At 42.5% G+C, this 24,221-nt stretch overlaps 1 long non-coding RNA gene across 1 annotated transcript in view; it reads left to right on the top strand.

The window, feature by feature from the left end:
* Positions 1-24,221, top strand: part of LOC108527036 (uncharacterized) — a 58,469-nt gene that overhangs the window by 11,893 nt on the left and 22,355 nt on the right. Inside the window, exon 2 of the long non-coding RNA XR_001884666.1 lies at positions 8,051-8,252. This is a non-coding gene — a long non-coding RNA (uncharacterized LOC108527036). The remainder of the gene's footprint in view (positions 1-8,050; positions 8,253-24,221) is intronic.

Raw genomic sequence — 24,221 nt, 5'->3', positions numbered from 1 at the left:
TGTGTCTGGGGTGTGTCTGTGTGGTGTGTGTGTCTGTGTGTGTAGTGTGTGTGGTGTGTGTCTGTGTGTGTGTAGTATGTGTGTGGTGTGTGTCTGTGTGTAGTGTGTCTGTGTGTGTGGTGTGTGTGTCTGTGTGTGCAAGTGCCAATGGAGTGGCTTTCTCAGTACATTTCTGGGCGGGCCGGGCTATGGGAAAAGAGGCCAGGTCTTGCACAGCAGGGCCCTGCAAGGGACAACAGTTCCCGAGCAGGACGCATAGAAGGTTGATGATGGTTGCCATGCTCTTCTGACAAGGCTGGGAAACAGGATGGGAGGGACGCGACTAGCCTTTTGGTGGTGGACTGCTGCATCAAGGGGTGTTTCTTGGAGATGTCTTTGAGGTTCTTGGGATGAGTTTCAACCTTCCTGCCAGCAACCTCAATGTGATCTACCAAGGCCTCTGGAGTCCCCAGGTGTGGAGAACGGGATCTGCCCGGTTTATGTGCAGTCCAAGAGCATGGGCTGGGTGAGAGTTGGCAGGTGTTCCAAAGCTGCACAATTGACCAGAGCCTTCACAAATGTCCTTCCTGCCAAACTCTTCAAGCTCCGTTTCTGTTGAGTGCTCTCACCTTCTTTATAAGGACAGAAGCTGAAGACACAGCCAGTCCCCCAAGGGCTTCATTAAGTCAGGGACTCAGGAGGGAACAGCTGATTCCCATTGGGGAGTTTCACTCGCTCATTTGGGAGGAGGAGGCTGAGATGTTCTTTTCCAGTTTGAGTTGAGTGGGCAGATAAAACATTGTTTCAGGCAAGCATGCTGAGAACACTTTAAAATCACATAACCTTTGTTTTTTTCCTCAAGATTGTTTTGGCTGTTTGGGGTCCTTTGTGGTTCCACGAACATTTTAGAATTACTTGTTTCTATTTCTGTGAAAAATGTCATTGGAATTTTGGTAGGAATTGCACGAATCTACAGATTGCTTTGGGTAATATAAACGTTTCAACAATATGAATTCCTGCAGTCCATGAACACAGGACAGCTTTTCATGTATCCATGTCTTTTTCAGTTTCTCTCATTAGTGTTTTACAGTTTTCTCTGTACAGATCTTTTAATTCCTAGGTTAACTTCAATCTTAAGTATCTTCCTCTTTTTGTTGCTATTGTAAAGGAGATCATTTTCTTGATTTCTTTTTCGGGTAGATTGTTGTTGGTGAAGTGGCATGCCACTGAATTTTTGTATGTTGAGTTTGTAGTCTGCTGTTTTATTGAATTCATTGGTTAGTTCTAACACTTTTTTTCTGCATGTTATCTGCAAACAAGGATAGCTTTCCTTCCTCCTGTCTGGTTTGAGTGTCTCTGATGATTTTTTTCTTGTCCGATTGTTCTTGCTATTACTTCTAGTATTATGTTGAAGACAAGTAGTGAGATTGGGCATTTTTGCCTTGTACCATATCTTAGAGAAAAAGCTCTGTTTTCCCTTATTGATTACAATATAAGCTGTGGAATTTTCCTAAATAGCATTTAGTATGTTGAAATTTTCTTCTGTACTTATTTTGTTGAGAGTTTTTATCATGAAAGGATGTTGAACTGTGTCAAATGCTTTTTCTGCATCGATTGAGATGACCATGAGGTTATGTGGTATGCCGCATTGATTGATTTAAATATGTTAGTGAAGAAAGGATGGTTTCTTCAATAAACGGTGTTGGGAAAACTGGATATACACAGGAATGACACTGGGCCCTTATCTCACACAATATACAAAACCAGCTCAAAGTGAATTAAAGACCTAAACATAAGACTTGAAACTGTAAAACTCCTAGAAGAAAACATAAGAAGAAAACTCCTTGATATTGGCCTTAGCAATTTTTTTTTTTGGATATCACACCAAAAGCTCAGACAAAAACAGCAAAAATAACCAAGTGTGACTATATCAAATTAAAAGCTTTTGCACAGCAAAGGAAACAGTCAACGAAGGAAAGAGACAACCTATGGGATAAGACAACATATTTGCAAACCATACATCTGATTAGGAGTTACTTTCCAAAATATATAAGGAGCTTGCACAACTCAGTAGGAAAACAAACAAACAAACCCCCAAAAAACAAAAAACAAATAATTCAATTTAAAAATGACCAAAAGTTTGCAATAGGACCTTCTTTTTTAAAAGAAGACATACAAATGGTCGACAGGTAGACAAAAGAGCCTCAACATCTCTAACCATCAGGGAAACACAAATCAAAATCACAATGAGATACCACCTCACACTTGTTAGGATGACTGTTACCAAAAAAGCCAAGAGAGAACAAGAGTTGGCAAGGATGTAGAGAGAAGGGAACCCTGGTGGGAATGTAAATTAGAACTGCCATTATGGAAAACACTAGGTGGTTTCCTCAAAATAATTAAAAATAGATCTACCTCATGACCCAGAAATACCTCTGCTGGGTGCAAACTCAAAGGAAATGAAACCAGCACCTCATTAAGAAATCTGTGCTCCTTTGCTTACTACGGTACTAGTCACCATATCCAAGATGGGGAAACCACCCTAGTGTTTGTCAGTGAATGAATAGATAAACAGTGGGGTGTGTGTGTGTGTCTCTCTCTCTGTGGGTGTACATGTCATCCTTAAAAAAGAAGGATATCTTGCCATTTGTGACAACATGGGTAAATCTGGGGGATGTTATGCTAGTGAAACAGGCAGACAGAAAGAAAAATGTTTGCATGATCTTACTTATATGTGGATTTTTTTGTTTTTAAAGTCAAATACATAGGAACAGAGTAGAATATTCGTTATCAGGGGTAAGAAGGGGAAGAAGATGGGGAGATGTAGATTGAAGGGTGCAAACTTTCAGGTGTGTAGACTGAATAAGCCTAGAGCTCTGAGGTCCAACAGGTGCAATTATAGTTAATTACATTGTTTTGTGTGTATACTGAAAGTTTGCTAAGAGATTAGATTTTAGGTGCTCTTACCACATGCACACACAAGATCTCTAAGTGAAGTGATGAATATGTTAATGCGTTTGACTGTAGTAATAATTCACTATGTGTATATGTGTCAAAATGTCATGCTACAGACCTTAAATAGATATACAATAAAAATAAAAATAAACATGCATATAAAACTTAAAAAAACATAAAATCACATCACCTCTTCTCTTGGACTTGAGATTGCCTATAAGACATGAACTTCTTAATCTCTGGACTGTCCCATTTAAGGCGAGAAAGGAACAATCCTCTGGGTGCTTTGTAGAAATCAAAGAAGTGATTCAGGGTTAGGGTAGTGGAGTGAACTACTTTTGTTTAATTGTTGTCCCTGGAACTTAGTAGCTGTGAGACCTTTATATTGCTAATCCTCATTCTTGCATGTAAAATGGTGATAACAAAATCCTGAATGCACTGATTAATTTTGAAGGGTTAGTGAGGTATTTCAAGTAAAATTGCTCAACGCCATGCCTGACACATAGAGTGCTTCATGAGGGCCAGCCGCAATGATGATGGCAATGATGCTGACTCCATGAGAATGGGAAGATGGGGATTTGGGCACCTGCACTGGTCCTGCCAATGGGATGAATACTCCTATGAGGCCCTCACTGACCCTCGAGCAGTTCTTCCACGGAACGTTCTTTTTTTCTTTTTATTTTTTTTTTTTTTTTTTTTTTTTTTTCTTTTTTTTTTTTTTTTTTTTTTTTTTTTTTTTTTTTTTTTTTTTTTTTTTTTTTTTTTTTGAGACGGAGTTCGCTCATGGGTATCACTACTAGCGCTGGCGGGAGCAGGGCGGATTCCTCACGGTCATCGCAAAGCTCCGCCTTCCTGGGTTTACGCCATGCTCTGCCTCAGCCTCCCGAGTAGCTGGGACTACGGCGCCCGCCACCGATCGCCCGCTTAGTTTTTTTGTATTTTTTTAGTAGAGACGGGTTTCACCGTGTTAGCAGGATGGTCCTCGATCTGCTGACCTCGTGATCTTGCCCGTCTCGGCCTCCCAAAGTGCTGGGATTACAGGCTTGAGCCACCGCGCCCTGCCGTCTCACCTTTTTTTTTTATGTAGGATTAAGCCAGTGGATCACAAACATCCTGGAGAGCAGTGACTCTGTGATTCCATTGACAAGAATATGAAGGACTGAGAAGATCCCCAGCATTGCCCACCACACCTTCCCACCGAGAAGCAGCACGGCACTCTGGTTGCAGGGGCTGTACTCAGCCAGGCCAGGGTGCTCTCCTGCTGACCATAACCAAGCTCACAGGACGTGGGACGAGGCCACTGTGTGGCACAGGGAGCGGGACCCAGTCTGTCAAGTCTTGCATAGCCAAGCTGAGCCACTGAGGCAGGCCTTTCCTTGGCCTCCCTCTCCCTGCTCATGCTCACGTGAACACCCACCTACGTGGATAGACTATATGGGCTTTGGTTCATTATTGCTCTGTGAATTCCTTGAACTCCTGTGTCTGCCCAACCTCCCCCATCCCATTGTTTTCATTGTGTTTCACCAAATGGAAATTCTAGAGTAACCATGTAAGTCCTCTCCTAACCATGTAAGTCCTCTCCCAAACACGTTCACCGCTGAGAGTGCTAAAATGCTAACCCCAGATGCTAACTGAGGTGTAGGGTTCCTTTATCTTTAGAGCATTGTGAATTGTATGTTAAGTGAAATTTAAGGAAAAAATAGTTAATTGACCAACAGGAATATCCCCCGAACAGAATCCTACAATGAAACTAAGGGAGATAAATAAAGCTGTTTACCTGAAAGCTTTCTCTAATCAAGATCCTTTGAAATTTATAAAACATGGTCAATATTTGCACTGGACTTTGTAAAAATAAAGCTTGATGAGAGAAGAGTTTGAAGTGAAATGCTGCCACTTTCTATGCAATATTTGATTTAAATTTAATTCCTAGAAACCTCAGATGAATGTTTTTCATGTATCAAAGCACTCAGCATAATTTATCATGGCCTTAAATACACAGTGAGCTTACGTGTGAATGAATACATATATAGACTAAAAAAAAAAACCCTGTTCCCTTAAGAGCAGTTAAGGGATACTACTATGTATCACATTTCTTGGCACATTGTGGATATTAATATCCCCAAAGTGTCAATGTCAAATGATTTGACTTGAAATCACTAAGTTGGGGAATCTTACTATTTTTAAACAAGGCCTAACATCTTTTAATCTTGAATACCAGCAAGTTCTCAGACTTCAGTTGTTTATTTTCTCTTTTCTTTCCTTTAAAAGATTCTGAACAAGCTCATTTTCTTGACACAAAGAAAGTGAATAGATTTTATTTTGGTTTGAACAACAGAAATTTGCCGCTCATAGTTCTGGAGATTGGAAAGTCTAAGGACCAAGTTGCTAGCCATGTAGTTCTTGGTGAGGACTCTCTTCCTGGCTTGTAGACGGCTGCCTTCTCACTGCATCCTCTCATGGCACACACAGAGAGAGAGAGAGAGAGGGCTCTGGTGTCTTCCTTTCTCATAAGGTGTCAGCTCTGTTATATTAGGGTCCCACCCTTAATTACCTCCTTATAGGCCCCATCTACAAATAGAGTCATATTGAGAGTTAGAGCTTGGCAGTGAATAATTATGGAGGTTATTGTTGGCTTTAGAATTTCGTGGTAGAAACAATAAATTGCCTTTCTATTTATATTTTATTTTGTTTAGCTAACATGTATTTGCAACAATGAACAGCAGGTGAATACATTCTGGGTAGGGGAAAGAGTTAGAGGAGTGCTATCCAGAAGTTATATTTCCCAGGAATATGGGGAATAAAACATTCAATGTTGGTGATTCTAGTAGATGAATTAAATTTAATTTGATGTGGAGTGGCCATGTCCCCTGTCTCTGGATACCGTGTGAGGCTTGGCTCTTGGCCATGTGACAGCTGTTTAGATTTGCTGAAAGATGTTTTAAGTATCCTAGAAAAGAGGTTTTAATTCATTCTAGAACTGATAGTTTTCTCTTAAAACGTTAATTTATATTTTAATGTTGATGTGGTATCCATCTTAGGTTACTGTTTGGCACTAGGTAATTGAACTTTTAAAATCTCATTTTATTTTCTGTCTTCTTTTGGGAGAGAGAAGTGGTTAGATTTTATTGCAGGAAGGATTTTCTCTTTCTCTATTATAATACCTGAAAGCAAATATATATAAGCTATATATGAAGTCATTAAAATTCTTTATTCTCATTTTATTTTCACTTTTGGGAAAGATTGCTGCCAATATTTGTGAGATCTCGTTTCAGTTTTATCTTTTACTTCTGCATGTCTGTTATCTTAGCCATGCAATGTTTAGTTTGAGGCAGTTTCACCCAAGGGACACACCTTAGGATAGACTCTCATGGCCAGTAATGAATGACTGATGGAGAGAACAGCGGTTTATAGGTTTTTTGTTGTTTTAAGGAGAAAATTAACGTCCTTCATCAAACCTCCTCTTTCTTCCTTCTCTCCTCCCCTCCATCTCACCCTGCCTCCCCTTGGGGTCTTACTCCTGTGATTAGTTTGGGTTCCACACAAAGAAAGATTTATTACTTTAATGTCTGTGTGATTTAGTTTTATGTGATCTTCCTAGGGACAGCAGGGAGTACACTCTCCCCTTTCTGAATGTGTTGTAAGCTCCTTTGAGGCAAAAATAAATGTTCCTGCATTAGAGGAACAGAGCAGCCCTTATCATCTTCTTGAATCTTATCTTTCTGAGTTAAACATTTGGCATCAGTGATGAAGTAAGACCAGACATTGAGGACAAGAGACGTCAAATGCCAAGTTTGTAGAAAACACACAGTTGATGCATTTCACATCTTTTAAATTCTTCTCTGTGGACTCTATGCTTACTATTCCTGAGATGTTTACCAGATGGGAACATACCTCCAAAAAAGGAGAATTTTAATTTCTTCTTATGGTACTTAGACGCTGGATTGCATAATGTGGTTGTAATCTTTGACTTTTTTTTTTTTTTAATATTTGAGATTAAAAAATACTTAGAGGGGCAATAGTTAGGGCAGGGGAGTGTTCAGTCCCATTCCGAAGATGTTTTTTGGCTGGGTTAGCACCTCAGCCCTGTGTTGAAGGAGTGAGAAGTAAACTTGTATCTCTGGCCACAGCTCTAGCTTGTGTTGGAAGTTTTGCAGAGTTGTTGATCCTCTGCCAAGTAGACCAGTGATTCCACATAAATGGGTAAGATGGTTTTATCACCATTATTCCACTGAAGTGTATATTGGCTCAGGTCGAAATGTTGTTAATATCCACTTTATACTCTGAACAAGCCCACCACATTCATGATTGGATTGATTGGTGTCTCACAGGAACTCCAGGGACACACTGTGTCTCCTGTTCTGCAGGTGACGAACCTGAGGGTCAAAATGAAAACGTGACTTCCCAAGGCCAACGATAAGTGCCAGACCATTAAGTTCTTCTTTAGATGTCAAGTCCTTTCCATTCTGCACTGGCATGAACATCTCAAGTTGAGGCCTGTAAGCAAACACCTATGTCCTAACCAAAAGACTAGGATTCCCAAAGAAATTATCCAAGATGATTTAAATTTTCTGGGCCTTTCCTTCTATGGTGTGCCTATTAGTTAGGATTCTTTACAAATAACAGATAACCCAAATCAAACTGCTTAAGCAGAAAAGATGATTTTTTAAAAATCTCATGTAGCTGAAAGTACAGAGTAGGGCAGATGTCAGAGTTGATTGGTTCAGAGGCCAGATGATGTCATCAAGACCTGCCTTGTGCAGTCATGCTTCGTCTGAAAGCTGGGTCCCTTGTTTGCTAGGAAGGATTCAGGACAATCCACAGAGACAGGGCATTTTCCCAAGCAACAATCTTGAGAGGAACCCTGATCAGATGATTTATGTCAAACGACCAGATGCTGTGGCCAGGGAAGGAAAGATGCTGCCTTGGTTACCCCTGACACCATGTAGTGTCAGCCTTCCCCACAGCCCATGGAGCAGGGGAGGATAATGGGATAACAATTCATACGGCATCTTTAAGGAGAAGTGGGTGGGAAGCTGGACACTGGATAGTAAACTAATAACGGCCATCCTGTGTTCACATGCTACAGATATCAAAGCCTGATTCTCTTCATTTTCAGATAGAATCTTCAACTCAGAAGCACCAGTCCCTCTCATTTGAGGAAAGGATGAGAAGGAAGGAATGGCCTGACTTCCTCATGTATGCCCTGATTCTTGGTAGGCACCATGTTGGGGCTGTCATACATGTGCCGAAGCTTTGGGAATGTTCCATTTAAACACCGATTTCAAGGCCAATGCCTTACATGGAGCACAAATATCCAGGTACCTCTTTGATTTCTTATACTTCAAACTCCTTGAAAACAGAAATTTTTCTCATTTGTGTTTGTATCATCGAGTACTTAACAGTGCCTTGTCTATAGTAAGTAGGTGCTTAATGACTATTGTATTACATTAGGGCCTATTCAGTGATGGTTTGAGTTTAGAAAAGAGTTTCCCTTGCATTAAGTTTGCCAGTTTTTGATCTGCATCATTAAAGGAAAACTAGCTTTACCTCTTTAATAATTTGTTTAATTCTAAGTAAAATTTTTGTGGTATGCTGACTACATGGCCTAAGCTGTTGCAGGTGGTTGAGATATTTAAGGTAATAGAAAAATATCTAAGACCAAATTCCTGTCCTAAAGAAGTTCACATAGTTGCAGGGGCCATAGATAAGAAAGAAACATTTATGAAGCACATCAAAAGTATCTCAGAAGAGCTGTATACTTGGCCATGGGGGCAGCAGGTAAGGAGAGGAGGGAAGGGAAGAGGAGGGGAGGGGAGAGGAGAGCAAGAGAGAAGAGGGAAAGGGAGGGAAGGGGAGGAGAGGAGAAGACACCCATAAATCCCAATATCCAAATTTGGCAACTATTTTGTTCTGATTTTATTGGTTCTTCACCCAAAACATATTGCCTAAGATACCCCTTGATTCAACCTTCCTCTCTCTTAATTTCCAGAAATCTGAAGTTGTCAATGAGGTCAGCCAATAATCACTTTTGACGTGTGGTGGAAATTCTGGGAGTCCTTTGTAGATGAAACTCATATAACAAAAATTCTAGTGGCGTTTTGGTGGGAGAAGGAAGAAAGGGAAGAGTGAGGTTAAGGAAATATTTCCACATGTATTACTGGAACATGTGCAGGTTTAATAACACCTCCAACACTGTCCACTTCTAGTCTGACTCCGGGGGGAAAGGCGGTGTGAGGCTAGAGAGGGTTGTCAGGGTGGGACATAGGGCTGGAAGTTGGAAGGCATCCCTGGGTGCTCACCTTTCAGCTCCCACTGAAGCATCCCCTCAGCCTGCACACCTCCAGGCCTCGCTGCTTTCTGTGCTGTTCTGAACACCAGAGTCCTTTCTTCCAGAACTGGGACCTCTACGTGTGAGAAAAGAACTTGGTCTTTTAAGATGGTACCTGAATGACTTTTGAAATTTAATTAGAACCTGTAGTTTTCCAAGGCCCCTGTTATGGACCGAATCGTACCCTCCTGCATTCATATACTGAAGCCCTGACCCTGGTGTGACTGTACTTGGAGGTGGGGTCTCTAAGGAGGTGATTGAGGTTAATGAAACCGTAAGAATGGAGCTCCCATCCAGTAGTACTGGTGTCCTCGCAAAGAAGAGGAAGAGGCATCAGAGATGCACAAGCCTGGAGAAAAGACCATGTGAGGACACAGCAAGAAGGTGGCTCTCTGCAAACCTGGAAGAGTGTCCTCACTAGAAGCCAGCCATGCTAGCACCTTGAACTCCAGAACCATGAGAAAATAAATTTTGGTTTTTAAGCCACCCAATCTGTGGTATTCTGCTACAGCAGCCCAAGTAAACTAGTATACCACCCAAAGACACCACCATTAGACACTCTAGCATCAACGGGCACTGGGGATTCCCTAAGCTCTCCGTGTTGGGGCATTTTCTAGCAGTTTGGAAGGTGCTTTCTATGGGATAATTCATACTCATATTCCTACCAATTACTTTTATTTTGTTTTCAAAAGTGCTGATTAGCCTATGATATATTAGAGATGGCTAGGCTGCCATGTTTCGTATGTGCAGCTGTTTCTTGAATTGACACTCCTATATTTTCCTACAGCCAAGTGTGTTCATTGCAACATTCATGGTCAACAACAGTCCATTAAGTGACACTCATCTGACTGTGGGCAGTGGCTTCTGGGGTTATCACTAAATCTGAAACTCCAGAAAGGACAGGGCTAATATCCCCGGATAATGAAGGTCACCTTCTAATGACACATGAGCCTCTCTGGCCAGTCCCGTGTCTGGTCTGGCCCCCAGCTTACTGACTTCTAAGGACGGTTTGCACTTGGGTTTCATCTCTCAGTTCCGGGGGTTGTGCACCTGTTGCTTGCTCAGGAAGTTCTGTATGATAATCTGTGGCCCAACTGTTGACTTCCCTGCCCAACACCAATGGCTATGGCCAGTACACTCCTGGTCCAAAGTGGTAGGGGAAGTTTGAGGATTTAGTTTATCTTTCTTTCTAGAGAAGGCTACTTGCATATTAGGGAGTACTGACACTCTGGTGTGGATAAACGGACACCGAATTGAACTCTTTAGAGCACTGCAGGGACTATTTATTCTACTTAAATAGTTTTGTGAAGCTAGGCCTGTTACAATGGGCACTAAAATAAAAACCCCTTTAGTGTCTTTGATAAGGAGAGTATCCTGACCAAAGCACCCTGTTCAAGTCTAACCAGCTGGTAGATGGAGGAGCATCCTCGTAGATTCAGCATCTTTCCCACTGTGTGTGGTTACAGCCATGGAGAAAAGTTATATCCCTGCACTTCCACTGATTTTTTTTTTTAATAATACTTTCCGTGTTTTAGGATGTTAGATATCAGAGATTTCACAAGCCCTGACTGTAATAGGAGAACATAGAATGTGAATTACGCACTGCAGAGGTGAGGATGCAAGTTGGCTAATGATAGGTTATATGGCTTGGAATTGGAGAGTCAGAAGCAAGTTAGCCCAAGGGATCCCCGTGGTGTGGAGCAGCTTTGTGTCTTGACTACGGTCATGGGTATACAAATATAGACGTGATAAAGCTGTATAGAATTAATACACACACACACACCCCCACACACACAGAGTACAAGTAAAGCTGGGGAAATCTGCATAAGACAGGTGGATTGTCTCACTGTTAGCATCCTTGTTGTAATATTGTACTATGGTTTTGAAAGAAGTTAACATTGGGGTAAAATGAATAAAAAGTACATGGGCTCTCTGTTGTTTGTTACAACTGCATGTGAATCCATGTTTATTTCCATAAACATTTTAATTTACGAAAGTTAGATTTATCTCCTAAATATAATTTTAAAATCTTTAAATGTTAACAAAACAGTGGGGGGAAATATTATCTGATAAAGCACAAAAGTGCAATCACTCTCTTAATTATTTTAACTGTGGATAATGTTTTCCAGACTGTTCTACAGATGGGCATGAAAAATCAATTAACATGCACTCCTGTTAGGCTGAAAGATGGTATCCCATGGAAGTCCTGGGCAGATAAGTGAAGACATTTGAACATTTAGAACTATGCTGCTGAAACAATTTCAATTTTTTTCTGATTATAAACATGAAATCAACCATAAAGAACAAAAAGTCTATTATCCCAAGATTCAGAGATGACCATGGTTAACATTTTATTATAGTTCCACCAGTCTTTGGCTCTTTTCAAATATACATTTACATATAATAAGTATTTCCCCATTTTCTAGGAAACCCTCATAAACATTTCCATGGCTTTTTGAAGCACATTCAAGGTGTGGTTGCACAAGTCTGGTACTTTCTCAGTGCACATCTGTGTCAGTGCACATCTGTGTGGCAGTCAGGCTGGTGTCCATGCTGATGGGCTGGCATTTGTTCCAATTGACCATGCCATGCTTTATGAAATACAGCCAGGAATTATTTTGAATAACACCCCTGGATTGTACTGTTTGGACCATCTCTTTGAGGTTGGGTAGGAAAGTTGTTTTGAAGTTTTCATTATGATAAACCATGCAGTAATGGAAATATTTTTGCCTAATGCCTTTTCTGAAATTTAGGTTATTTCTTTAGGATAGATTCCCAAGAGTAGAATTAATGGATAAAACTGTATGACTGTTTTTCAGGTTTTTAATATGCATTGTCAAATTTCTTTCCAAAAAGGGTGCAGTCTTCAGACATACAGAACTGTGCAGGAGTTTTCCAGTGGTAGGCAAACTCTCTCCTCATTCTCTCAGCTTTTCTGATGTTATAGGTAAAAGATGATACATACCTCATTGCTTTAATGTGAATTGAGGTCAAGTATTTTCTTAAATGTTTGTTAGTGACATTTGTGTTTTTCTTGCTTACAAATTGCTTGCGTATATACTCTGTGTATTCATTGGGACAGGGGCCGAATCATGCCACAGTAATGTTACTTGTCATGAATATTTGGATATTAATGGCTTTCTTTATTGAGAACTTCAGTACTTTGTAATACTTGAAAGTGTGAGAGATTGGGGGCATTCAATTCTTTTTTGTAAGTCTAACTGTCATCTTTTTGCTATTTCCATGCTGCATTTAGAATACAGATACCCCTTGACTTACAATGATGTTACAATCTGATAAACCCATCATAAGTGGAAAATATTGTAAGTCAAAAATGCATTTAATACACCTAGCCTAACCACCCTCATAATCTAGCTTACTTTAAACATGCTCAGAACACTTACAATAGCCTACAGTTGGGCAAAATCATCTCACACAAAGCCTGCTTTATAAGAAGTCTTGACTATCTCACGTGATGTATTGAATACTGTGCATTATGTCAAAGTTGCAATGGTTTCACGCCACTGTGAAGTTGAAAAATTGTAAATCAAACCATCGTGAGTCAGAGGCTGTCTGTGCAGTGAGGAGAGTGAGGTTTGATGTGAAGCCCAAAATACGGGGAGTGAAGGAGTAAGCGTGTGCGTGGTGTCATCCAAGTCCAGGCTGCCATCTCAGTCCCCCAATCCTGGCTGATGCGAGGACACATTTTAAGAGAACAAAATCCGCTTTCCGAATCCCCAGCCCACCTGTCTGTACCCTGCTTATTCCTTTCTGGGCCCTCATCCTCTCCCCTCTCTCCTCTCCACAAAGAGCACGTTGAGAATATGCACTCTCAGACCGCATTGCCCGTAAGATGTGAAGTTTTAAAGCATTGGTCTCCGTTGGAGATTTTGCATGTCAGTAGATTTGAGTCCTTACAACACACTGGAGAAACAGTGTGAACGTTTAGGCAGCAGCTGAGAAACGAAGCAGGATTTGGAGGTTGCTCAATTGTTCTTGAGTCAACTCTCCAAGCCCTAATGATTGGAACCAAGTTGGTAATCACATCATGAGAATGAAAGCATGATTCTATACAATAACACTTTAAATATTAATACGTTCATGCCACTGATGATCACATCGAGTGCCAGAAAAAAAATATTTGTCATCAGATTTCTCTGTTCTCAAGTCATGTCTCTAATTGTTGAACCAAAAAAATTAAACAAATATTTATTTTTCCATATGAATAAGGACATTTGGGAAGAATTGTGGTCTTAGCTCTGTATTTGTAAAACATTATGACTCACTCATTATTGCATCAGGCCTTAGCATTAAAAGCTGCCCAGATGTTTACACTTAGTACCTCCCCAAAGTACAAAATGTGAACTTCTTTCACGAGTTGGAAGCAATTGCAGAAAATCTGTAGGATTTAATGATGACCTTTCTCTATACCTTGATTTTGGCCACAGATGGAAATGACAGTGTCTTTTGCCACTTCATTTATTCCTAAATGTCCTGCAAGTCTCCCTGGAGGTGCTGCTCTATCTGCAGAACTTTTCCAGGCCCAATTGGATTATGGCCCCTCTAGGTATAACACACAATACTGTGTCTGGGCGGCTGTCTGCAGGGAACAGCGTGTGGTAGATTTGGGGGAACTCATCTGTACCTACACTTGCTGTCTCCCCAATGTCTCGGGGACCATGTCCTGCTCACTGTCCTTTCCCTGGAGCTATAAGCTCTCCTGGTATACAATGGGCACAAAATGAATATTTTTATCAGTGAGTGAATTTAGTGGTAGTGTGTGCCTGGAAAGACCGAGCCTGAGTCAGAAGTCTGCTTGGCAGGGCTGGGGGTGCAGCCCTGGAGAGTGGGCCTCCCCAGCCAGCAGACCCCACCTCACTCTCTGCATCATTGTCCTCACCAAGAGTGCTATGCTGCTTCCTCTGGGGAAGCCCAGCAGTGGACATTAGATGGCTGCCTCCACCCTGTGGAGTTTTTACCTAAAAACTTCTGTATCTTGGGTGGGGAGATGTTTTTTATTTTTTGTTTTTTATTGGTTTTTGTCAAGGAGGATGAATCCTAGCATATGTCACAAGAAGCTTGACATGGAAAGGACTCTAAGTCCATTAGGCTTAATCAACATCCTACATCCATCAAAGAGTATATGTCAGGTGTTTTAATAATTTTTTAAATTGACAAATAATGACTATATTTATGGAGTACAATGTGATGTTTTGCTCTATGCATACATTATGGAAAGGTTCAATCAAGTTTTGTTTTTCTCTATTACATCATTGTTCTTATTTTTTAAGAGGAGCTTTCTCCCTAATGCAAACAGATCCATGCTTACTGTGACAAAAACGACCTTCTTTGACGTGAAATCTGGTGTAGGTACTGACTCTTGCAGTGTCTCTTTTGATTAAGCAAGATTTTCAATGGTCAGTTTTAAGCCATTGATGTAAATATACAATTGATGACTTTTCTTTATTGTTTAAGCAGTATTCTGTCTGAATCTGCAATTGCTGCATCCAATTCTTCTGTCATGCCAGGACACCCCATTCCTGGGTAATCCTGAACAACCCCTCTTGCACAAGAGAAGCATGCAGAGGACTTTTTTCTGGGTAAGGATGTAGGGTACATTTGTTTTCCAGTGGAGGCCAGGTGGAATCAATGTCCACAGAATGTCAGTTCAGCCTATGAAGCAGAGATGAAGGTTTCTCCTCTTCATTGGATGCCCTGGGCATTGTACAAATGAAGCTGACCATACTTTGTGGCTAGCATTTAAAGGCAATGACTCCACTGGGCTTGCCTTAGAAATGGGGCTGAGTCTCACTTGTTTTTGCCTTTTGCAAAAAACCTATTCCAGGAAATCAAGGAAATGCTGGGCTCATTAGATCCATTTCAGTCTCCTAAGATGAAAAGCTGCAGATGCATTTCTGGGACTCTTCATTCCTCTCCAAACCTCCCAGTTTTCATCTGGTCCAACCTTGCTTCAGCTGGAGCTGTTTTCTTTGGGAAAGTCTGATGGTGATGAATTCTCTCATGTTTTGCCTATCTGCAGATGTCTTCCTTTTGAAAGATATTTTCACTGGACATCGAATTCTGGGTTGACACTTTTCTTCTTCTAGTGCCTTCCATCGTGAGCCCTGGTCCCCCGGCCTCTGCCATCAGTCATAGCACTGTCTCCTGGAGGGAATGCATCTCTTCTCTCAGGTTGATTTTAAGGTTGTCATTTTATTTGCAGCATGATCACCATTATGTGCCCAGGTGTGATTTTTAAAATTTATATTGTTTGGGGTTAATGAGTTTCTTAGATCTGTAGGTTGGCTTTTTACCAAAATTTAAAAAATTTTGGCTGCTATGAAAAGAATTTTGCCCATTTCCTCTTTTTTTCTTTTCAGACTCGAATTTCATGTATGTTAGGCTGTATGATATTGTTTCAGTAGCCGCAAAGGCTCTGTTTGTTTAAAATACATACGTTTTACTTTTTTCCAGCATGGATAATTTCCATTGATTTTTTTCAAGCTTGTTTTTTTCTGCAGTATCTGGTCTGTTGATTGGCCCATCGGTGAGTTTTTCAGTTCCAATGTCGCACTTTCAGTTCTAGAATTTGCACTTGGTTCTTGTTTTATTGTTTCCATTTCCTTGGTGAGATTCTCCAGTTGTTTACTTACGATAACCGTATTTTCCTGTAATTTTTTGAACATACTTGTAATAGTTGTTTTAAAGTCTTGTCTTCCTAAATTCAGCATCTGAATCATCTCAGGGCTCTCTTTGTAGAGAATGCTTTTTTGCTTGATCGTAAGTCAGAGTTTACTGTTTCTGTCCATGTCTAGAAACTTTGGATTGGATAACAGAAATTGTGGCTGATACACTGAGAAGTCTGGCAGTTCTTCACTTACTCTATTTTCACTGAAATCTCATGCTATCCTCTGCAGAAGCTGTAATTGTTCCAGTTTACGGATAAGCAAACTGAGCCTCATGTTTGCTAAAGGACCTGCTGCACATTACACAGTTAACATGTGGTAACGCTGCCACTCAAAGCAAGACTTTCTGCTGTTATCTTGTTGGCTAGATTTGTCCAGTTGGAGGTGCTTTGGCCAGGCCATCCCCGTGCACACGCTGCTGAAATTTATCCTGCGGGCCAAGATTCTGCTTCCTCTGAGAGGGGATGGAGGCCCGCGTGGCCCTCTGCTGTTCCATGGGTGGGGGCGGGGCACAGAGCTTTTTTCCCACTGTTTCTGAAAAAAACTGGGAGCACAATTAGCCCTGTTAGCCCTCACTGCACTGCTGTGCATGGCTGCCAGCTCTCCAGGGCCGTTCAGTAATCCCCAGGGCCTTCTGCAGGGGCAGCGATTAGCAGAGGTGTTTACATCTCTGAAATGTACCAGGCTATAAATAGAAGCTATTTTCCCAGCATCTTGTGATACTAGATTTGTACTTTTCTTTTTCATTTTCTTCCCCATTTGTCAGCTTTAATAAAGAAAAAAAGGAGCAAAGCGTTGGTGGGGAGGGGCGGGTAGGGAAACGACTCACCCACCAAACAATTTCAGATTGACGGAAGGAGCATTCACTTAACTTCTCAGAAAATCTGTGGCAGAGCCCCTGGCCTGCAAACATGGAAACAAACTCCAAGCAAAACACACTGTCCTGAGAAACAGAATGAAACTCAATGATGCCAGGAAGCAGCCCCCTGCCTCAGAGATCTCAGCGATGGCTGGCCCTGAGAGCTCGGAGCTGTTTCTGACAAATTCTGGAACTGATACTCAGGCACCTTCCTGGCTCCTGGGATCTCAGACCTGTTTCCCTGAGTCTTAGAGTCTTCGTTATAGATTCTGTTTTTACACAGACCTGGGATCCAGGAGCTGAAAACATTGTGAGGTTGTGCCTTCTCCTTTCTCACTCGGTTTCCCTGGGTAGGGCACTAAGGCTGTTCTATGATGATATAATGCACCGGCGCGAGGGGGGATGCAATAATTCCATGGTGGGGAAGGGCAATGCCTCAGGGACCCTGGTGCATGGGGTGTCTCCACCACATAGGGCAGCCTGCCCTCAGGACTGATGACTGCTTACCCGCATCTTCTACACGGGGGGCCAGACATTGGAATAAGAGCTTCTCATGCAGTATCTCATTTTTCCTGACAACAAACCTACGAAGGAAGAACTTAACCATTTCACACATGAAGAAATTGAAGTGACCAGGATTATGTAACTCACCTCATGTTGTGCACCGGTCATGGCAGGGCCAGGCTTCACACCGAATCTGCAGCCTTGGCTTAGCTCCCAAACAACATTGCCTTCCCTTTCCAGTCCCCAGGGTTGACATTCTCCAAAAGGACACTGGGAAGAGCCAAGAATAAGAAAGCTGATGGTGAGATCTCTAGAGAATGTAAAGAGTCCTGATCCACAGCAGTTTCCAAAGCGTAGGGCACAATGAAAGCATCATGACTTTGAAAAGCACAGAGGCCTGAGGATCCAGGAGAGACATGAGTACTGATGAAAAGTCCTCTGTGGATACATCTGAATGTCCTTCTTCTCATAGAACCTCTTGCTGTCCCCACTCAACATTGGAGGGCTGCTGATGTGTTGGAGAAAAGAATAAATAGAGAATCTACCGGTTAGGGTTCCAAAGTTGCCCGTGCTGGTTATGGTTGAGAGCTCGGAGCTGTTTCTGACAGATTCTGGAACTGACACTCAGGCACCTTCTTGGCTCCTGGGATCTCAGACTTGTTTCCCAGAGTCTTAGAGTCTTGGTTATAGATTCTGTTTTTGCACAGACCTGGGATCCAGGAGCTGAAAACATTGTGGGGTTGTGCCTTCTCCTTTCTCACTCAGTTTATCTGGGTAGGGCACTAAGGCTGTTCTATGATGATATAATGCACCGGGGGGAGGGGGAGACGCAATAATTCCACGGTGGGGAGGGACAATGCCTCAGGGACCCTGGTGCATGGAGTGTCTCCACCACATAAGTTGTGCAGTTGAAGGCAGGGATGCCCTGGCAGCAAGGAGAGGGGCATCTCTTAGCTCCTCTTGGTTGCCACAGAGTTGCTTCTTGCTCAAGCCCACATGACCAAGGACAGGGTCACTGTTCCCCACCAAGCAGGAGGTTTCACTTCTTGAGCACCAAACACAGGCATGGGACGCATCTCTCCTAGGGATTCCTGAGGCCATTGTTTTTGGGGCTGCTCGCATACTCGCATCTATTTGCACCAATGTGCTCTGCAGGATGGCTCATCAGTGGGCCTCTCCGCTTCCAGGCTGCTGGCATTAGAGGAATGCAGACCTCAAGCTCGCCAGAAACTTTTACCTCCACTCCTTTCCTCCCGCCTCCATGACTGTGGCCAAGGCCACTTTGATCCCACTTTCTTCAAGCAACACATGCTCCCAGGTCCCATGAAGAGTGAAGGTTCTCTTGGTTACTTCCCAACTGACCTAGAAATGAAAAGTCATTATTGAAACTCCTCCAACCAGGGAGCCCACACTCAGAACACAAAGGATTCTTGGGCCAGGGGAGAGAAAAGCACCTTAAAGTTATACCTATAACAGGGAAACGCAAATGTAAATTAATTTCTCAATCAATTCCCTGCTACAGATGTTTACAAAACATCCCAGTAGTCCATCAACCCAGAAGAACATATCAGACTGATACTATATATATAGTCTTGTAACACTACTTAGCTCCAATTATACAGCGGCTCCTCAACTTACAGTAGAATTACATCCTGATAAACCCATCGTAAGCTGAAAAAACCGTGTCAATAATGCATTGAACACACCTAACCTACCGAATATTGCAGCTTAGCCTAACCTAACTTAGACATGCCTGGACACTTCCATTAGCCTACAGTTGGGTAAAATCATCTAATACAAAACCCGTTTTATAATAACATGTTGGATATATCGTGTGATTTATTGAATACTGTATCAAAAGTGAAATACAGTGTAGCTGTACGGGCACTGGAAATGTGGTTTCTACTGACTGCCTATCACTCTGGCACCACAGTACAGTTAAGAAGACATCAAGCCATCATAAGTTGGGGATCATCTGTCAATATTTCTGTGTTTCTGTGACTTTGGCCATGACCAGGTCCTCTTTTCTCTTTGCTCAGGCCACACAAGGTCTTCTGGCCACAGTCTCACTTCCCTAAATCCATCCTCCATCCTGTGGCCATGGGTGTTTTAAATAATGCAAATATCATCTCTTACTTCCACTTAGAACGTCCCAGGGCTCTTCCTTGCCCGCAGGTTAAGTCCAGGCACCCTTCCCTCTGTCTCTGCAGAGTCCCATCTCTGTGATTAGCACTGATGCTCTGGATAGACCCACTGCTCCCCATTCCCTCCTCATAACTCTGTCTTTACAAAAGCACCTCCTTTGTCCCCCCCCTTTACATTCCATGGGTGACCCCCCACTCATCCTTAAAAACCAGGCTGACCATCATCTCCTCCAAGAAGCATTTCCTAAGTTCCCCTGAGTGATTCTGCTGTTTCTTCATGTGTGACGAGGCTGGGACTTGGCCTTATTCTTACGGCATTTATTTCAGGACAGTACAATAACATGTGAACACCTCACTGCTTCTATTACAGTGCACTCTGGAGGGCAGACATTGTTTGGTCATTCATATTTATTTCCTGGTGCCATGCACCAGTCTGGAAACATGCAAACTCTCAAGGAATTGTGTGTTGAGTGGATTGCAGCTCCTTGAGTAGGAGTGCTGGGGGTATGCGGGGAGCCCTCTGCACAGAACTGTACAAGCAGAAAGAAGAAGAAGAAAGGAATCTGCCCTTCTCATCCTACAACTTCTTTGTAAAGAAAATTGTGCTTTAACTTTTTCAACGAACAAAGTCACCAGGAAAGGACATGTTTTTCCCATCTCTGCCTGGGTTCTCGTGGGAGAGTAAAGTGACGGTGAGAAAAGAAAACTGTCTTGGGAAAGCAGAAGGAATATGAACCGCCAGACATCGACATCGGGATGTATGTTAGCTCTGCAGCTGTTGGCGGTGGAGACATCCCCAACGCAGGACATGTTCCCCAGGAAGTAGTCAATGCTGTCATTGGTGGCATCACCTGGATCATTGGTTAATGGGTCTGAGTCGCTTGATCATTCCATGGCTATCACACTTATTTAATTTTCTAAAGACAGGAATGAAAATGCATTTTAAGAAGAATACCAAAATAAAGTGCTCAGAGAACAAGCTATCTGTCCATTGTGTTCAAAGCATTCTGGAAAAATGCAAGGGAGGAGAAAAGCATAGCATCTAGGATTGTGTTAAAGACCAATGCCACCGCTGAGGGATGTTCACGGCATGTCTCCTTTTCATAAGGTGGTGTAAAGGGAAACACATCTGTCCTTGCTCTCCAAGAGCATAGAATCCAGTTACAGAGATAAGATCTGTGTTGCACAAGGCACACAAGGTCCTTGCTGCAGGGAGATGTCTTCAGAACACTAAAGGGACCCTCGTACGTGGTTGGTGGGAATATAAATTAGTACAGCCACTTTGGAGAACAATATGGACACGCCTCAAAAAGCTAAAAACAGAGCTACCCTTAGATCCAGCAATCTCACTGCTGGGTATATGCCCAAAAGAAAGGAAATCAGCATATGGAAGAGAGATCTACACTTCCTTGTTTATTGCAGCACTATTTGCAATAGCAAAGATTCAGAAGCAACTTAAGCGTCCACCAGCAGACAAATGGATAGAGAAAATGTGGTATATATACACAATGGAGTACTATTCAGCCATAAAAAAGAATGAGAGCCTGTCATTGGCAACAACCTGGGAAGGAAATAGAAGACATCATGTTAAGTGAAATAAACCAGGCACAGAAAGACACACATCACATGTTCTCACTCATTTGTAAAAGCTAAACTTTAAAACAATTGAACTCATAGAGATGGAGGGTACAGGGATGGCTACCAGAGGCTGGGAGGGTAGTTGTGGGGAGGGTGGGTGAGCAAATAGAAGAGGACCCACAATGACGGCTTAAATTCTATCCTGGTCCAATATCTACTGCAGGTGACACACTCAAGGTCAAGAGTTTTAAAAGAATTGGTATCAACCAATAGGACATTTTGGGATTGAGGACATTTTGGGAACAGAGTTAGAATAACGGTGTCAGCATTGTGTCATTTGAGAAGCAAGGATGATACAATGGAAAGAGCCCTGGACAAGCAGTCGACAAACGTTCCTTCTTGAAAAGTGTTTCTAGTGACAACTCCTCTCCCCTCCTGCGGCGAGCCTGTGGACAAGCCCCTTCCACTCCCTAGGCTTGGGTTTTCTAATCTATAACATTAGAGTATTGAACTAAGCCCTTAGCCATCCTCACGGGCCCTTCAAATCTTAAAGTCGGTATTGTGATTCCAGAGGTAGAAGTTGAGAACAAGGATGAAGGAAGAATCGATGATTGGGAGATACTGAGCCTGAGTGAAGGAGGAGATGGAAATTATCACTGGCAGGAGCCTGGAGTGATGTGAGGGGTGGATGTGTGAAGATTCTAAGACAGTGCAGTCTGAGGAAATCAAATAAGGATTCCAGAAGAACAGGCATTATGCTGACTTCCCTTCCAAAGGCTTCTTGGAGGCGGTCCTTAGCTGAATTGGAAGGAGGAGGAGGAGGGCTTGGTGGATCAATGAAAAGTGAAGCGCTCCAGGTGGCCCTCCCTCTCTGCACTAGGAATTGGTGTGGTGTTCTGCTTGTAAGTTCTTTAAGGGCTATCTCCGATGAGGATGGTGAGGTACTGCAGAAATAGAACTGGACAGTGAGGCAGAGGCTGCTGCTGAGGCTGAGGATGGGCGTGCTTAGTGATTCGTCCACCAGAAGGTAAGAGCCTGGCCAGGAAGTGGGGGAGAGAGACGCCCATCCAAGACACACAGGCTCCTTCCATGTGGGTAAGACACTGAAAGCTCATGGCTGGGCTTGCTGCGGCTGTGGTTCCAGGCTGGGCACAGAGCGGGTGGGTGATTATTATAAGCTGATGGTGTTGAAGGTCTGTTGTACACTACTACCGCATGGCTGGTGCTGCCCAGCAGCCTCCACACACAGCGCACCTCAGAACAGACTTGGGTTTCTCCTGTTTAGGATTCTTGCCTAATCACCATTCCTTTGCACTATTGAAAAAAGCAAGAGAAACAAGGTAATTAGATCGTCTCAGTCATGTTCAATTATGTAATGGACATTTTATCTTCCTCTGCATAACACAAATGGCCCTCCATACTTCCCCTAACATTTACTGCAAAGCCACCTTGGCGATACCGATGCCGAGGTCTTGGGGAGTGACCACTCAACTCATCTTCTAAGGATCTCAAAGCACATTTACTGACACTGGCTAATTAAGCTTCCCCAACCCGAGATGGGAACAGGGAAAACTGCATGGCTGTTTCAGTTTTTCTGTACGAAAAAAGGTGCCAGTCATGGACTAGATGAGGCAAACGCATAGGAATGTGAGGAGGCGGACGCACTGGGAACCTCAGGAATGAGAGACAAGAGGTGTGGTCATCCTGCTTCTGGTCTCTGAATCCTGGGGGAAACATCCTTGAAGAAGGGTCCCAAGCAGCATGGGAGACATCGAGAGTCTTCCCTCTGGAGCACACCTGCAGCACCAGCTGGGAGAGCTCCCCTGGCTTAGGAGCTTCCCCAGCCTTTGCTCACCTGCGCTCAGAGCTCTCACCTGATGCTTTCGCTCAAGACGAATGTCTGCAGAATCTGCAAGCATCAGTTCAAACCCAGCAATTGTCTTCGTGATTTCGTCTAACAATTCTTAAACTTAAAAGAAGCAGCAAATAGAATATATAACTGACAAATTCACAGAAGGAAAAAATAGGCCAACAAAACACTTGAAACCAAAGCCTGCTTGAAATTGCCAGTAAGCAAAGAAAGGGGAATAAAAACAGCGATGCAGTGTATTTGCCCCTGTGGAGTTGGGTTGGGGTGGGTAATACTCAACAGTGGTTGTGGCTGACTGACACTCTTGCACACAGCCGGTCAGAGCTCATATTTATACAAACTTTCTGGGAAGCAAAATAATAATCACAATATTATGTCTTCAAAATATGTATACCCCGAGACCCCCAATTTCATTTCTAAGATCTTATACTGAGGCAACTCTGTTAGATAGTATTATGTTCTAGCTGGGCGTGGTGGTAAATGCCTCTAGTCCCAGCTACTCAAGAGGCTGAGGCAAGAGAATTGCTTGAGCCTAGGAGGTCGAGGCTTCAGTGATCTGTGATCACACCACTGCACTACAGCCTGGGCAACAGAATAAGATCCTACCTCTTAAAAAATAAAAATAAAAGAAAAGTAGTATGATGTTCTGTGTTGAATAACAGAAACTAAAAAAACAAATAGTTTCCATCAAATAGAAGTCTATTTAGCAATTTTTGTGAGTACGTAGTAGGTGTATGTATTTATGGGGTATGTGAGATATTTTGGTACAGTCATCACATCATGGAGAACTGGGTATATGTCCTCTCAATCACTTATCCTTTGTGTTATAAACAATCCAATTATACTCTTTTAGTTATTTGAAAATGTACAATTAAATTATTATTGACTATATCCCCTTGATTTTGGTCACATAACATGAGACTTAGAAGTAAGTAGTCCAGGGCTAGCATAATGGCCCTGTGATGGTGTCGGGATCCAGTCTCCTTCCCACTTCCTGCCATGCCCTTCCTCACCCATGGTTTTCAGGTCTTGGTCCTAAGATGGCTGCCCGCCTGTGCCCATTGTATCCATGTCCCAGGTGAGACAAAAGGAACGGTCAACACAAACATGGAAGACCACAGGAACAGGTCAGTCACATCTGCTGCTCTCCAAAGGGCCATCCTGGAAGTACCACTCAATATTTTCTCCTTACGCTGTATTGACCAGACTTTGTGATATAAGAGTTGAAATAATTTAGCCTGGGATATTTCCACACTGAACAAAATCAGAGTCATATTAACAAGTAAGAAAAGAAAAATAGATGTAAGTAATTTATGGT

Source organism: Rhinopithecus bieti, unplaced genomic scaffold (genome assembly GCF_001698545.2).
Source record: "Rhinopithecus bieti isolate Rb0 unplaced genomic scaffold, ASM169854v2 scaffold_3734, whole genome shotgun sequence".
Lineage (NCBI taxonomy): Eukaryota > Metazoa > Chordata > Mammalia > Primates > Cercopithecidae > Rhinopithecus > Rhinopithecus bieti.
Note: the sequence above shows the minus strand (reverse complement) of the source record. Positions and strands in the feature narration are given on the sequence as shown.